Genomic DNA, 18,046 nt, shown 5'->3' on the forward strand with positions numbered 1-18,046 from the left:
CAGACCGGATAAACAGTTCTCTGCACCCAAATCCCTTGGGAGGGAGAGCTGAACCTTCAGAGAGGCAGACAAGCCTGGGAAACTAGAAGAGACTGCTCTCTGCACACACATCTGGGACGCCAGAGGAAAAAGCCAAAGACAATCTGGAACCCTGGTGCACTGAAGCTCCTGGAAGGGGCGGCACAATTCTTCCTGGATGCTGCCGCTGCAGAGAGCCCGTGAGCAGCACCCCATGAGCAAACTTGAGCCTCGGGACCACAGGTAAGACCAACTTTTCTGCTGCAAGAAAGCTGCCTGGTGAACTCAAGACACAGGCCCACAGGAACAGCTGAAGACCTGTAGAGAGGAAAAACTACACGCCCGAAAGCAGAACACTCTGTCCCCATAACTGACTGAAAGAGAGGAAAACAGGTCTACAGCACTCCTGACACACAGGCTTATAGGACAGTCTAGCCACTGTCAGAAATAGCAGAACAAAGTAACACTAGAGATAATCTGATGGCGAGAGGCAAGTGCAGGAACCCAAGCAACAGAAACCAAGACTACATGGCACCATCGGAGCCCAATTCTCCCATCAAAACAAACATGGAATATCCAAACACACCAGAAAAGCAAGATCTAGTTTCAAAATCATTTTTGATCATGATGCTGGAGGACTTCAAGAAAGACGTGAAGAACTCCCTTAGAAAACAAGTAGAAGCCTACAGAGAGGAATCGCAAAAATGCCTGAAAGAATCGCAAAAATCCCTGAAAGAATTCCAGGAAAACATAAATAAACAAGTAGAAGCCCATAGAGAGGAGACACAAAAATCCCTGAAAGAATTACAGGAAAACACAATCAAACATTTGAAGGAATTAAAAATGGAAATAGAAGCAATCAAGAAAGAACACATGGATACAACCCTGGATATAGAAAACCAAAAGAAGAGAGAAGGAGCTGTAGATACAAGCTTCACCAACAGAATACAAGAGATGGAAGAGAGAATCTCAGGAGCAGAAGATTCCATAGAAATCATTGACTCAACTGTCAAAGATAATGTAAAGCAGAAAAAGCTACTGGTCTAAAACATACAGGAAATCCAGGACTCAATGAGAAGATCAAACCTAAGGATAATAGGTATAGAAGAGAGTGAAGACTACCAGCTCAGAGGACCAGTAATTATCTTCAACAAAATCATAGAAGAAAACTTCCCTAACCTAAAAAAAGAGATACCCATAGACATACAAGAAGCCTACAGAACTCCAAATAGATTGGACCAGAAAAGAAACACCTCCCGTCACATAATTGTCAAAACACCAAACACACAAAATAAAGAAAGAATATTAAAAGCAGTAAGGGAAAAAGGTCAAGTAACATATAAAGGGAGACCTATCAGAATCACACCAGACTTCTCGCCAGAAACTATGAAGGCCAGAAGATCCTGGACTGATGTCATACAGACCCTAAGAGAACACAAATGCCAGCCCAGGTTACTGTATCCAGCAAAACTCTCAATTAACATTGATGGAGAAACCAAGATATTCCATGACAAAACCAAATTTACACAATATCTTTCTACAAATCCAGCACTACAAAGGATAATAAATGGTAAAGCCCAACATAAGGAGGCAAGCTATACCCTAGAAGAAGCAAGAAACTAATCGTCTTGGCAACAAAACAAAGAGAGTGAAAGCACACAAACATAACATCACATCCAAATATGAATATAACGGGAAGCAATAATCACTATTCCTTAATATCTCTCAATATCAATGGCCTCAACTCCCCAATAAAAAGACATAGATTAACAAACTGGATACGCAACGAGGACCCTGCATTCTGCTGCCTACAGGAAACACACCTCAGAGACAAAGACAGACACTACCTCAGAGTGAAAGGCTGGAAAACAACTTTCCAAGCAAATGGTCAGAAGAAGCAAGCTGGAGTAGCCAGTCTAATATCAAATAAAATCAATTTCCAACTAAAAGTCATCAAAAAAGATAAGGAAGGACACTTCATTCATCAAAGAAAAAATCCACCAAGATGAACTCTCAATCCTAAATATCTATGCCCCAAATACAAGGGCACCTACATACGAAAAGAAACCTTACTAAAGCTCAAAACACACATTGCACCTCACACAATAATAGTGGGAGATTTCAACACCCCACTCTCCTCAATGGACAGATCATGGAAACAGAAATTAAACAGTGATGTCGACAGACTAAGAGAAGTCATGAGCCAAATGGACTTAACAGATATTTATAGAACATTCTATCCTAAAGCAAAAGGATATTCCTTCTTCTCAGCTCCTCATGGTACTTTCTCCAAAATTGACCATATAATTGGTCAAAAAACGGGCCTCAACAGGTACAGAAAGATAGAAATAATCCCATGCGTGCTATCGGACCACCACGGCCTAAAACTGCTCTTCAATAACAATAAGGGAAGAATGCCCACATATACGCGGAAATTGAACAATGCTCTACTCAATGATAACCTGGTCAAGGAAGAAATAAAGAAAGAAATTAAAAACTTTTTAGAATTTAATGAAAATGAAGATACAACATACCCAAACTAATGGGACACAATGAAAGCTGTGCTAAGAGGAAAACACATAGCGCTGAGTGCGTGCAGAAAGAAACAGGAAAGAGCATATGTCAGCAGCTTGACAGCAAACCTAAAAGCTCTAGAACAAAAAGAAGCAAATACACCCAGGATGAGTAGAAGGCAGGAAATAATCAAACTCAGAGCGGAAATCAACCAAGTAGAAACAAAAAGGACCATATAAAGAATCAACAGAACCAAAAGTTGGTTCTTTGAGAAAATCAACAGGATAGATAAACCCTTAGCCAGACTAACGAGAGGACACAGAGAGTGCGTCCAAATTAAAAAAATCAGGAATGAAAAGGGAGACATAACAACAGATTCAGAGGAAATTCAAAAAATCATCAGATCTTACTATAAAAACCTATATTCAACAAAACTTGAAAATCTTCAGGAAATGGACAATTTCTTAGACAGATACCAGGTATCGAAGTTAAATCAGGAACAGATAAACCAGTTAAACAACCCCATAACTCCTAAGGAAATAGAAGCAGTCATTAAAGGTCTCCCAACCAAAAAGAGCCCAGGTCCAGACGGGTTTAGTGCAGAATTCTATCAGACCTTCATAGAAGACCTCATACCAATATTATCCAAACTATTCCACAAAATTGAAACAGATGGAGCACTACCGAATTCCTTCTACAAAGCCACAATTACTCTTATACCTAAACCACACAAAGACACAACAAAGAAAGAGAACTTCAGACCAATTTCCCTTATGAATATCGACGCAAAAATAATCAATAAAATTCTGGCAAACCGAATCCAAGAGCACATCAAAACAATCATCCACCATGATCAAGTAGGCTTCATCCCAGGCATGCAGGGATGGTTTAATATAAGGAAAACCATCAACGTGATCCATTATATAAACAAACTGAAAGAACAGAAACACATGATCGTTTCATTAGATGCTGAGAAAGCATTTGACAAAATTCAACACCCCTTCATGATAAAAGTCCTGGAAAGAATAGGAATTCAAGGCCCATACCTAAACATAGTAAAAGCCATATACAGCAAACCAGTTGCTAACATTAAACTAAATGGAGAGAAACTTGAAGCAATCCCACTAAAATCAGGGACTAGATAAGGCTGCCCACTCTCTCCCTACTTATTCAATATAGTTCCTGAAGTTCTAGCCAGAGCGATCAGACAACAAAAGGAGATCAAGGGGATACAGATCGGAAAAGAAAAAGTCAAAATATCACTATTTGCAGATGACATGATAGTATATTTAAGTGATCCCAAAAGTTCCACCAGAGAACTACTAAAGCTGATAAACAACTTCAGCAAAGTGGCTGGGTATAAAATTAACTCAAATAAATCAGTTGTCTTCCTCTATACAAAAATGAAACAAGCCAAGAAAGAAATTAGGGAAACGACACCCTTCATAATAGACCCAAATAATATAAAGTACCTCGGTGTGACTTTAACCAAGCAAGTAAAAGATCTGTACAATAAGAACTTCAAGACACTGAGGAAAGAAATTGAGGAAGACCTCAGAAGATGGAAAGATCTCCCATGCTCATGGATTTGCAGGATTAATATAGTAAAAATGGCCATTTTACCAAAAGCAATCTACAGATTCAATGCAATCCCCATCAAAATACCCATCCAATTCTTCAAAGAGTTAGACAGAACAATTGGCAAATTCATCTGGAATAACAAAAAACCCAGGATAGCTAAAGCTATGCTCAACAATAAAAGGACTTCAGGGGGAATCACTATCCCTGAACTCAAGCAGTATTACAGAGCAATAGTGATAAAAACTGCATGGTATTGGTACAGAGACAGACAGATAGACCAATGGAATAGAATTGAAGACCCAGAAATGAACCCACACACCTATGGTCACTTGATTTTTGACAAAGGAGCCAAAACCATCCAATGGAAAAAAGATAGCATTTTCAGCAAATGGTGCTGGTTCAACTGGAGGGCAACATGTAGAAGAATGCAGATCGATCCATGCTTATCACCCTGTACAAAGCTTAAGTCCAAGTGGATCAAGGACCTCCACATCAAACCAGATACACTCAAACTACTAGAAGAAAAACTAGGGAAGCATCTGCAACACATGGGCACTGGAAAAAATTTCCTGAACAAAACACCAATGGCTTATGCTCTAAGATCAAGAATCGACAAATGGGATCTCATAAAACTGCAAAGCTTCTGTAAGGCAAAGGACACTGTGGTTAGGATAAAACGGCAACCAACAGATTGGGAAAAGATCTTTACCAATCCTACAACAGATAGAGGCCTTATATCCAAAATATACAAAGAACTCAAGAAGTTAGACAGCAGGGAAACAAATAACCCTATTAAAAAATGGGGTTCAGAGCTAAACAAAGAATTCACAGCTGAGGAATGCCGAATGGCTGAGAAACACCTAAAGAAATGTTCAACATCTTTAGTCATAAGGGAAATGCAAATCAAAACAACCCTGAGATTTCACCTCACACCAGTGCGATTGGCTAAGATCAAAAACTCAGGTGACAGCAGATGCTGGCGAGGATGTGGAGAAAGAGGAACACTCCTCCATTGTTGGTGGGATTGCAGACTGGTAAAACCATTCTGGAAATCAGTCTGGAGGCTCCTCAGAAAATTGGACATTGAACTGCCTGAGGATCCAGCTATACCTCTCTTGGGCATATACCCAAAAGATGCCTCAACATATAAAAGAGACACATGCTCCACTATGTTCATTGCAGCCTTATTTATAATAGCCAGAAACTGGAAAGAACCCAGATGCCCTTCAACAGAGGAATGGATACAGAAAATGTGGTACATCTACACAATGGAATATTACTCAGCTATCAAAAACAACGAGTTTATGAAATTCGTAGGCAAATGGTTGGAACTGGAAAATATCATCCTGAGTGAGCTAACCCAATCACAGAAAGACATACATGGTATGCACTCATTGATATGTGGCTATTAGCCCAAATGCTTGAATTACCCTAGATCCCTAGAACAAACGAAATTCAAGACGGATGATCAAAATGTGCATGCTTCACTCCTTCTTTAAATGAGGAAAAAGAATACCCTTGGCAGGGAAGGGAGAGGCAAAGATTAAAACAGAGAATGAAGGAACAGCCATTTGGAGCCTGCCCCACATGTGGCCCATACATATACAACCACCCAATTAGACAAGATGGATGAAGCAAAGAAGTGCAGACCGACAGGAGCCGGATGTAGATCGCTCCTGAGAGACACAGCCAGAATACAGCAAATACAGAGGCGAATGCCAGCAGCAAACCACTGAACTGAGAATAGGTCCCCTATTGAAGGAATCAGAGAAAGAACTGGAAGAGCTTGAAGGGGCTCGAGACCCCAAAAGTACAACAATGCCAAGGAACCAGAGCTTCCAAGGACTAAGCCACTACCTAAAGACTATACATGGACTGACCCTGGACTCTGACCCCATAGGTAGCAATGAATATCCTAGTAAGAGCACCAGTGGAAGGGGAAGCCCTGGGTCCTGCTAAGACTGAACCCTCAGTGAACTAGTCTATGGGGGGAGGGCGGCAATGGGGGGAGGGTTGGGAGGGGAACACCCATAAGGAAGGGGAGGGGGGAGGGGGATGTTTGCCTGGAAACCGGGAAAGGGAATAACACTTGAAATGTATATAAGAAATACTCAAGTTAATAAAAAAAAAAGAAATACCCAATTTAATAAAGATGGAAAAAAAGAAAAAAAATAAAAAAGAAAACAAAACAAAAAAAAAAAGAAAAAAAGAAAAAAACTTCATATGCATGGCTGTCAATCATTTTCAGGTTTTTTTTTTTTTTTGTAAATCTTTCCCAAATTATAAGACATCCAAATATTGGAAGAGGAGGGCATAAACATCTCAACTCATTATCTTTCCTTTTTATTCAGGATTTTTTTCTCCTTGCTAATTTCCATTATTGTGAGATTATATTGTTTTTTGACTGATAATTACTGGATTAATCTGGAGTAGCAATGCCATCCCTCTTGTTCAAAATAATATGTATCTCTTTGATTTCAGCATAATAGAAGAACATAAGAACTTGTCAATCAAGCTGATTTTGTAGATTGTTTGTTTGACATTTCTAGGGATCATTAAGACAGAATGATAAAATATTTTTGTAATAAACAACTCTCAAAAATGTCTGAAGATATCCAATAATTATTTCAAATAATGAAAATATCTGTATCTTGTTAAAGGAATTAAACTACATTAAAATCAACCTGATAATGAAATCCTTATCTTTGTAGTAGACTTAAACGTGTTCCACAGAAGCAAGCCCATGTAGAGAAAGAAATAAATACCAAGTATCTTTTAAAAGTTACCATCAGGATGGTCATGTCTTATCTACTCAGAATTCATTTATAACAAGATATAGAAGGAACGACTGGAAATAATTCAGAAATGTAAAAAAAGAAATCATAGTTCAGGAAGAGTCTCAAGACTTCACTAAGAAGGTAAATAGTTAATTCCTAGTAATATAATGGATTACACCAAAACAGATACATGTATTATTGTCTATTGTCATTTTATAAATTACTGCAGATTCTCTGAAAATATTACTTGAAAGAAAAATATTCATTTCACAGTTTATCCAGGTTAGAAATTCACAAATGCTTCTGACTCAAGAGCATTTATGAAACTCCAGTAGGATAGGATATAGGATGAAAAATTAATATAATACGATAAAAATAAAATGAAATAAAAACCCATTTTCTATTTTTTACAAGTTTAACTATAACTAGATTTATTAAAGATACTTTTCATAAACTATCATGGTATTTCAGGCAGGACATGGGCAGACAATGTATATAAGAACATCCAAATTCCCTTCTTGTATAGACTACCAAAATCAGAAAGCCACTATAAAACACAATGAAATCTTCATTTAATGCTTTGAAAAAGGGGAAGTAGCTTAGAGTGAGGATTGACATTTCACATTAAGGAAGTTGTATAATGACTTTTCACACACAGACCCCAGCTTTCAGGATCTGAACATGGCAGAATCATCAATCTGAAGAGACACAATCTTTTATAAAAGGAACCAGCGATACTCAGAGAACATTGATGAAGTCACTGCGAAGTCCACATCGCCCAAATAGACTAGAAATCCAATTTTGGGAGTCAGATTCCTTCAGGTCTCTGGTTTTAAGAAAATTAAGTCTATGTTGATGGTAAAATGGAAAGAGGATATAAAAATGAATTTAGAGTTTTCTGAGGCATTTTGTGCCTTGGTGGCCACTTATGCAAGAACAGGATGTCTCTCCTGGAAGCCAACAGGAGCCTTTCAAAATTATCAAGCAAAGAGATGTTCTGTCCTCAATTCAACTTGGGTGATATTTATAAGTGACACTTGATCCTCCTCCTCCTCAACAATGAACTGTTCTGTGTACTAACAATATAGTTTAAAGAAAAGTAAAACAAAATTCTGCAATTTTATAAAACTTGATGAGAAATAGTATTTCAAACTGTAAAGTCACCAAAGGTACACAGTTATCAAAAATGCACACATGTCACTTGGCATCTCCAGCATCTTCAGCTTTCTGTGACTGGTGTTTGGGCATCTCCATTTTCTGCAGGGTTATTTGCATCCTTACTGGCTTCCCCTTGGGTACCTTCTCTCCTTTATTTGCAGGGCCCTTTCTTTATAGGCTTGGGCTCTGGCTTCGGAGGAGCAGGTTTCTCAAGTAAGGATGAGGTAATGGAAGCATTCACACAGCAGACGACCTTGCAGATCTTTTCTGTGGCTCTTCCTTCACCTTGTGTTTGTCTCCTTTTGTATCCCCTTCAGCCTTTCTTTGGGGCATGGAAGAGGTAGTGGACATGGATGCTCAACAGGGGATACAGTCCTGTGCAGGTTTGGTCCATCTGGGGGTTATCCTCTCACTTCTTCACACTGCTCCACTGGCAGGGTTTGCTGAAGGAGGCAGAGACAGGAGGATCATGAGTTCGAGGCCAGCCTGGGAAGCCTGTTTCTAATGAGAGACAAAAAGGGTGTGGAATCTGATGGTAGGGCAACAAGTAAGATAGATCTCAGTGGAGTTGGTGGAGAATAAACTACAATCAGAATATACTTCATAAAATATGTCCACTTCCGGGCTGGAGATATGGCTCAGCGGTTAAGAGCACCTGACTGCTCTTCCAGAGGTCATGAGTTCAATTCCCAGCAACCACATGGTGGCTCACAACCATCTGTAAAGAGATCCAATGCCCTCTTCTGGTGTATCTGAAGACAGCTACAGTGTACTTATATATAATAAATAAATAAATCTTAAAAAAAATATGTCCACTTCCAATAAAAGAAAGCAAATAATTTCAAGAAAATGTGTTTGGATAACAAGTTGATGCGCAATATATTTGTGATTGTTAACTTTATTGTTAACTGAGAAGTCATAGGATATTAGTAGATCACATTGCTGAATACATCTATGATGATATTTCAAGAGATTACCCTAAAGTGGAAGATCTGTAATGAATGCTCATGGAAATATCACACAGGCTGGAGCATGTATGGACATTGTGTCTCTCTTCCTCTTGGCTGCAATGATGTAAAACCATTATGTTCTGCCATGCCTTCACCTGCTAAGATGAACTGAAAGAATGGGCCAAAAATAAATACTTCCTTTTGTAAACTAAAAAAAAAAAATTAAACCAAACCAAAATAAAAAAAGGATGAAGTTTCTGGTATCTTAGCCGTATTTGGAGTTGGTAACCTCTTTATACAGGGACACAATAACATGTAAAGCAGGTTAAGAATCTCTCCCAGGAAAGCTTTCCAGCAATTCTCAGAAACTCCTTAAGGCATGAAGATTAATTAGTCCCAAGCAGATTAAACAATGAAGGAAGAGATGGAGTGTATACTCTGTCTTCTCATTTCAGAAGGCATACAGATAAGGACTACTGGATTTTGGCAATTAGATTTAAAACAATAAGCCAGAAGATAAAGTTCAAAAATGTGTAAACATTTTAACCCCCGAATCATAATCCCTCTGCCACAGCCTCTTCAGTGCTTGCATAAGTCACATTAACAAGGGTTGTAGGTATAGTTTAAAACCACTTAGCCCTAGTCTGTTGAAGTGGCATGGCAGGTCTCCAAAAACAACCCAAAAACACGAGAAAGGAGACAAATTCACAAGGAATTCAAGGAAATTGTAAAGAAATAATGGATGACACTCTTAAGATCACATATAAAGACTATTTAAGTAATATATTCAATGGTTTAAGAAAAAGTGTTGCTATTATGTGCAAGCAGATACAGTATGCCTCAGAAAGAGTTTTCAAACATCCAACATGATCTAAAATTGTTTTCATCAGGCTATATTTACTGAAGATATGGAGAGACTCGTTATACAGATATATAGAGAGTATCACTCTGAAGGGAATGGGGAATAGTATAAAGATAAATGGGCAGAATAAAGGCAATTTGTGGTTATATCTAGATATTACTGATCATTCAGAATACTGGTGGGGATTGCCAAGTTAGTTGGCACCGAATAACAGAAATGAAAATGTGGAAATTAAAGCATTGTAAGGGAAGAATGCTCAGTAAAGTGGTGCTGCTTGGCTCTTGATTGTGGTGTCATTAATAATTTAGTCCTTCAAATATATTGTGAATATTAGAAGCAAATACAGTCTCTGCACGAGAAAATAGTGTAAATATGACTATAAAATTTATGAACTGTATTCAGAATGTATAAATTGGGATAGGAGAAATAAATGTTACTAATTATGAAAACTTGTAAGCTAAGTAGTCTAGTAAATTAATAAAATAAAATATTATCACATAGATATTATTAGTTTATATTGTCAAATTAAATCAAAGGCCAAGAAAGTAAGAAATTAAAAGATAGAGAAGACAGACTAGTTGCAAATTAAGTAATAGACTAGAAGATCAATACATTTGGCAGATCAGTATCCTAGGTAAATGTTATCCCTTTTAAGGATCTAAGGAATGCTGCAGCCTTTTCTGAAAATTTCAATAATAATTAATGGGTTTTCAGACATGGAAACATACTTTATACATCACAATGATAAACAGTACAAAGTTAAATCATTTATAAGTCTATAATTGAACATGATTATTAAAAATAATTAAATTAGTATATATTCCCATTCCATGAAACTATAGACTATAAGCTTTTTCAAATGTCACTGTATTTGTTCATTTACTGTAATAGACACAGACAGATAGATTATGAAGATGATGGTATAATGTGTATGTCTGTTCCCATTGAGCATAGAGAGAATGATCTAGGAGGGGCTTCTGGCTAGCAGAATTACAAGCAGTGATTTGCAGCATGTGGTAAGCAACAAGAAGCTCATATGTCCAGATTTCCTCCCTTTTATTATAAAGCAAATGGCATTCAATGAGGGTTCTGTCTGGATGACTTTTAAAGATCTAACCTCTAAATACCATAGCTTGATTAGACTTTCACCTCCTAAAATTGAAGAAGGGGCTGACATTTAAACATAAATTTTAGAGGGACAAGCTCTGCTGAAAATAATTAAAAATTATTTTTAAGTATTTGTATTAAAGGACTCTCAACACAAACCAAAGAATAGGTATTGTAAATTTTGTGTATAAATAAGAGTATATATTTAATAAATAATAACTTCAAAAATTTTGAAAAGAAAAATTATCTTTTTCCTCAAATGTCTTTTACACACATACACACACACACACACTCACACACCCCACATGCACACACACCCCCCACATGCACAAACACACACCACATGCACAAACACACACATAGACATGCACAAACACATACATAGACATGCACCAACATACACATAGACATGCACAAACACACACATAGACATGCATGGATGCATGAAACACACCCACATTTAAATATTTATAAACTCATGTAGCTTTCAGATAATAACAAATTATTTTAAAGGCTATCATTTAATGTATGGCTGCTTTGGGATAAAATTTGAAAAGTGAATAAAGTAAATGAAAATAAAAGTTCAGAAATAAGGAGTACACATTTTAAAATTATATCAAAATAGAACCAATGGGAAAATTTTAATCTATAGATAAAGAAAAGGCTATTCAATGTAGTGATGAGACAACTAATAGTCTATATGATTAATAAATATACACCGGCAGAGATTCAGTTCACTGGAAATAACAATCATTTCCAGACTAATTAAAGGCATACATCTGAAATAAATACTCCATACTCTGTCAGAAAAAAAGAAATTGTCACCCCAGTCTTATTAAAGGTATGAGTTTCTACATAAATAATAAAAAGTTCATAAATGTTACTTTATCAGCATACATGACATGAAGAGTGGATGTATTAGCATAAGAAATAAGACAAAACTTTTCAGGCCTTCAGGCCAAAGAAACAGCATCCCTGCCTGGAATTCTCCCATCTAAGTACCCAGCAGGTCCACCCTGCTTAGCTTCTGAGATCAGGCATGTTTAAAGTGATTGAAAGGAAATTGACAAATAATGATGAAGACAAAGCATCTTGTCAGCAAATAAAACTTCTATTACCAAGATTGGGATACATCAAATTGAGTTGTTGATCAACACAGGCTGCTGCCAAGACTATAAATAGTTGTCCACAAACTGACCACAAGACCCTATTATTGAAGAGAATACCCACACTACACTGAACAGTGGAAAGTCAAACTGGTGCCAACTAGAGCCTTCAGCCCTACAGGCTCATGGTCATGTACTAGAAGGTACTATCTGTCTATAAAGATAATGTACTAACTCAGCTAAAACCTTTGATTTACGATGGTGACCTGTCTGCAAGATATTCTAGGGCAACGGTGGCACAAAGCTCTAAGGAGGGAGTAGTCAACCAATATGAGATTTGACTTAAGGTCCACTCTATTGTATGGAATACACACCAAACACTGCAGGGGTGGCCAGGAATCTGAGACTAAATAGAACAGGGGTCTACTGTAAAACTAAATGCTACTACAAAAGGAATAAGGCGACAAAATGACTTCTAGTGACATTCTGATACACTCAAATATCAGTGACTTGCTCAGCCATCATCAGAGAAACCTAGTCCTGAAGCAATTGTTCACAAATACAGAGACCCACGGCCAGACAATCTACAGAGAATGAGAATCTGTAGAACACTTGACTCTAAATGTGCTGATTTGCAGAAGCTCAAAGAACCCCGCAGAAGAGGCAGAAAAAGCTTAAGACCCAGAGGGGATGGAGGACACGGAGGAAACAAGGCCTTCTAAATGCAACAGGACTAATGCACTGGTGAATTCACAGACTAAAGCAGCATGCAGAGGCTCTGAGTGGGTCCGTGCCAAATGTCATAGAATTGAAAGGAGAAGTGGATATGAGCTGCCATCCCTAAACTAGAAGCTACCTTCAATTTTTAACCATTTGCAAATGAAAATTCAGTTTTTTTCCAAAGGAGTCTCAATGGGGAAATAAACCATTCCTAAGAGTAGGCCATCTGCCGGCAATAGATGGCCAATAGAAAGCCAACACAATGGCATTTGTAAAGGTTCCTAGTTTCATGCCATGTCTCAGCTTTTTCTTTTTTTCTTATTTCATCTTCAAAATGTTATGCATTTATTTTTAGTTTTAGTTTCTCTCTCTCTCTCTCTCTCTCTCTCTCTCTCTCTCTCTCTCTCCAGGTACTGTGCACGTGTGTGTGTGTGTGTGTGTGTGTGTGTGTGTGTGTGTGTGTACTCTTCTGGATTTTTATTTTTTATGAGACTCCTGAATTTCTACAAGTGCAACAATTCCTGCACCTACATCTATTCCCTGTGTATCTTATTTTATTATATTTTACTTTATTGTTATCCCTTATTAACCTGTTTATTTTTCTAATGATGACAGAAATGTGGTGGGTATGGATGGAAGGAATGGGCTCGTGTAGAGGGAAGGGAAACAGTATTCAGAATATATTATACAAAACAAAAAATCCATTTCCAACAATAGAAAAAGAGGAGGAAAGATAGAAAAGTCAGTGACATTTAGGAGAAAAATATCAACAAAATGGAAAAAAAAGCATTAGTTTTTATAATTAGTTGAATCTTACCAATTAATGTGAATGAGACAAAAAGCATTTCTTTTGTAGTATGCTACATCTTACAAATTAATATGTAAGGGCACAGCTGCAAGAATGTGTGGGAAAAAGTGGTATTCTGTTCAAAAGCAAAGTCAAACAGAATCAGGCATTTGTGAGCATAAATAAATACATTTAAATACCATTAATACTCATAAGATGCAAAATAAAACAACATCAAAATATAATTTTCATACCAAAAACCTTTACATCTCTATGAATGTATGCCTAATACCATGTACAAAACTTTTCTCAGTATCAGCCTGCTTGTTTTCTATTTCTTATAAGAAAATTATTTTAAAAAATATTTTAGAGGATAAAAATAATGGTTAAAATTGGTACATCTCAAATGTGCAAAGATCTAAATGTCATTAGTATATTTGCTAAATGGTGAGATGTCAGTCAATCCAGTTTTTAAAGAAAATTAAGATTTACCTCAACTCATTGCAGCACATTTTATTAACATTTTGATATTTGATACTTATGTAGGTCATAGTGCAGGAAAAATTCCAATCTGATGGCCTCCATGAGGTCACTTAGCATTTCACTGGAGAAGTGCTAAATTTTTTGTTTGTGTTTAATTAAAGTTGTTTTTCTATGTTCTATAGTGTGATCACTTTAACTCATGAATTAATATAGAATGAAATCTAAATTTTTAATTGATCTTCAAAGAAACTTGGACAGATTTGAGTTTTAACAGTATTTATTTTTCTCTAATAAATTACATGCCTTAGGACTGTTTGCAGATGTAAACTTGATTTTAGTTATATGAATGATTTTCTTTCTTCTAATATAGGCAATCTAAGCAAATAATTGGGCAATAGTTTAAGTACTATGAATAGTGCAGAAATGGTAGGGGACTGATTTCCAATGAAAGTGCAGCCATACAGAACTTTCCTGTTGCTCCCCTACTTATTAGAAGGTAGGCTGCTTGGTCGGGATGCTCATTTTCATACCCTTTGTTAAAAGTCATTTCCCAAGATTGTTTCAGAACCTTGTTACCATGGAGATTGTGACAATCAGCTAATATGCTAACACTCTCCCATCTTTTCCTTCAGCCCATTGTGTATTTTTAATTCATGGCTCACAAAATTGCCACTTGAAATATTTTTTATTGATTTAAAACAGCTATACATAATAGAATTCGGCGCGGGTATGATAAAGGCATGCTGTGGCTTCTAAGTGCAAAGGTGGACAACTTTCTCCTTTGACTCACTTTTCTGCCAATACGATTAAGAAAAATGAAGTTCTATATGTTTTCTTTTAAGTTTTTCTTTGTGATTCTTTCAAAATTATGAAATAATTGTAACATTTCCTCCCCATCCCTTTCCTTCTTCCAAACTGTCCAATAACCTTTTACATTTATAGTTGCCTTTTTCAGTAATTTTCATTTGACGTATATAAGTATATGCATATACAGATATATTCCTAAATATACCTGCTCAGTATGGGTAATGCTATCTGTATGTATATGTCTTTAGGGATGAATAGTTGGCATTGGATAACCAATGGGTATGCAATTTCTTTTTTTTTTTTTCCGGAGCTGGGGACCGAACCCAGGGCCTTGCGCTTCCTAGGTAAGCGCTCTACCACTGAGCTAAATCCCCAGCCCGGGTATGCAACTTCTTGAGGAAGACTTTCTCCTGAATAGACTTTCTCCTTTCTATAGAATAGGGTCTTTCCTAAACAGACTACAAACTCTCTGTACTTACAGGTGAGATTAGTATTTAGTAAGTAGGAAACTGAGGTAAACTGAAATAATTTCTATCTTACATCTGTCCTGCTGCTAGCAGAAATCAATATTTTTTTTCTGAGAACCAAATGAGGCCACTGGCAGCTGTAATTCTTCAATGACACACTGGGTCTACCTTGGTCTGCTGAGAACTGAAGACTGACACTAAGCCAGAGTTCTTCATTCCATTTATGTAACTGGGAAAATGAAAGCAAACACAGAGTGATAGGCAGAGTCTAGTTAAACTCCAAGGCAGGAGAGCACAAAGACAATGGAGGAGAGCCTGGTACTGCACCTAATCAGCTCTAGAGTGGTTTTCAAAAAGTCCATTAATTCTCTTTTCACACTATGATTTATAATGTGTGTGTTTTCTATTTCAAATAAAAACCAGGAAATAAATGTTGGCAATCCATTGCACATAAGCACTTTTATTCTGATATCTCTATTCATACATGAAGCTTCTATATGACTACATAGAAATACCCTAAATAATACAAAGATTACATACCCTAGGTCATACAAATATACATTTCAAATCTAAAAATATACAATCAAAATTGCACAGAAGATACAGACTTGTAACGTTTGGGAGTCCAAACATTACATGTTAAGGAATGTTAGTGTGAGAGAAACAAGTACAGAGCCCATGGGAGTTTATCCTCTGCTTGTTTGGTCGTATGTCTGTCTTTGTATTTCACGTATCACTTCCTGCTTCCAGGTTCTAAAACTGAGGAGTGGTGAAGACAAGAGATGCTGAGAAAAGTTCACTTGCAGTTTGCTAGTGCATGTAAAGGACCTGGGTTAGAAAACCATGCCTTAGAGATAGATGTCCAAGATGTCTTCTAGTCATTGAGTAATCATGGATCAAAATTAAGTTAACCTATCCCAAGGGTCACTCTCTCTTGCAATTCTTTTACCAACTCTTAACATAAAACATAAGTCTACTATATTAGCGATCCTATTTTAATGGTATTTTGTTATTATTGTCATTGCTACTTTTTTTCTCCATATTTATTAACTTGGGTATTTCTTATTTACATTTCGATTGTTAATCCCTTACCCGGTTTCCGGGCCAACATCCCCCTAGCTCCTCCCCCTCCCCTTCGATATGGGTGTTCCCCTCCTCATTCTCCCCTCTTTACCGCCCTCCCCACAATAATCAGGTTCACTGAGGGTTCAGTCTTGACAGGACCAAGGGCTTCCCCTTCCACTGGTGCTCTATTCATTGCTACCTATGAGGTTGGAGCCCAGGGTCAGTCCATGTATAGACTTTGGGTAGTGGCTTAGTCCCTGGAAGCTCTGCTTGGTTGGTATTGTTGTTCATATGGGGTTTCCAGCCCGTTCAAGCTTTTTGAGGCAGTTCTCTCATGTACATGTTGAAGTCTGAGGATAACTTTGTAGAGTTGTCCCTTTCCTTCCACTTTTACGTGGGCTATGACTATTAACTAGGTTGTCAAACTTTAGTGACAAGCTCTTTTACCCTTTTAGACAGCTCCAGGGTACTCATTTATTTTTTTTTGTTCCTCATTTTTATTTGTCTTGGGAATCTTGTATATTCATAGAGCTTAAATGTTGAATCAAAGTTATGAGATAACATTTTGGATGGAAAAAGTGGTGATTTATTTTAGAGTAAGGAGGTGAAACAGAGAGTTAAAAAGAATGAGCCTGTCAAGAAATTTTCACAAAGTAAAGCCACAACATTTTGATTAAAATTTGTTCCTTCTTGATTATTCAGGAAATGCGGCCATGTCTACATTTGAAGCAGGTGTTTCAGAGTTCTGCCATCTGTTTTTCACATGAGGGTACAATGGGATATTGAACAAAAATGGACACTGATTTATTCATGAATGAAGAGGGTTTGACTGGCCCGCCATCTGCTTACCAGTAACATGAAAAACTGAGAGAAAAGGCAGTTTCTCAATAAGGACCAATGTCTCAGCTTATGTAATGACTTCGTTCTGATCACATGCTTCCTCTGGGTCACTGAAGGCAGGGAATCAAAAGCTGGCACTGAGATTTGCTACCCAATCTAAGCATTCGTACTTCGACTGTCTATCAAGATCAGTGGTGTATTGATATAAATTTATTTGCACTATTTCTTAACAATATGTGCTTTGAGGACCATAAAAATTAAATTTTAGAAATATATACACAAAATTTAATAAATTATAATTTTCCTTGATTTTTCTCTTCATTTTGTATTATGAAGTATATGCGTTTCAAGTCTGTATTAACATTTGGAAATATAACAATTGAATAAATCGTTTTATTGTTATAATTTTAGTACCAACTTCAAAGTTATTATGAAGGAAATATATTATAGTAACTAATTTTAATTGCTTATAAAAGTTCACAATTTTCACATAAAATTTGACTATATTTATGATCAACCTATCACAGGGTTAGTAAGATCCCTAAACAATATATTTACATGTTGGTGCAATGATTATGCGAAGATTAGAACTCTGGTTGATTCCATTAAGAAGGAAATGAATTTGAAACAAAAGGATATGGTGTGTCAGGAATAAAATTACAAGAGGTTCACTGATGATTCACAAATTTAAACGAGTTAGATATACTCTTTACAGGCAGGGACACTCATCTTCAAGACATTGATTGTAATTTCAAGTTGATTTAGGAGTCTATGTTTGCCATCCCAAATCTGTGATCACAGTAC

At 36.9% G+C, this 18,046-nt stretch overlaps 1 pseudogene; it reads right to left on the reverse strand.

The window, feature by feature from the left end:
* Window positions 1–8,087: 8,087 nt before the first annotated feature.
* On the reverse strand, window positions 8,088–8,381 carry Hmgn4-ps1 (high mobility group nucleosomal binding domain 4, pseudogene 1; annotated as a pseudogene).
* Between the last annotated feature and the right edge of the window lie 9,665 nt (window positions 8,382–18,046).

Source organism: Rattus norvegicus, chromosome 6 (assembly GCF_036323735.1).
Source record: "Rattus norvegicus strain BN/NHsdMcwi chromosome 6, GRCr8, whole genome shotgun sequence".
Taxonomy (NCBI): Eukaryota; Metazoa; Chordata; class Mammalia; order Rodentia; family Muridae; genus Rattus; species Rattus norvegicus.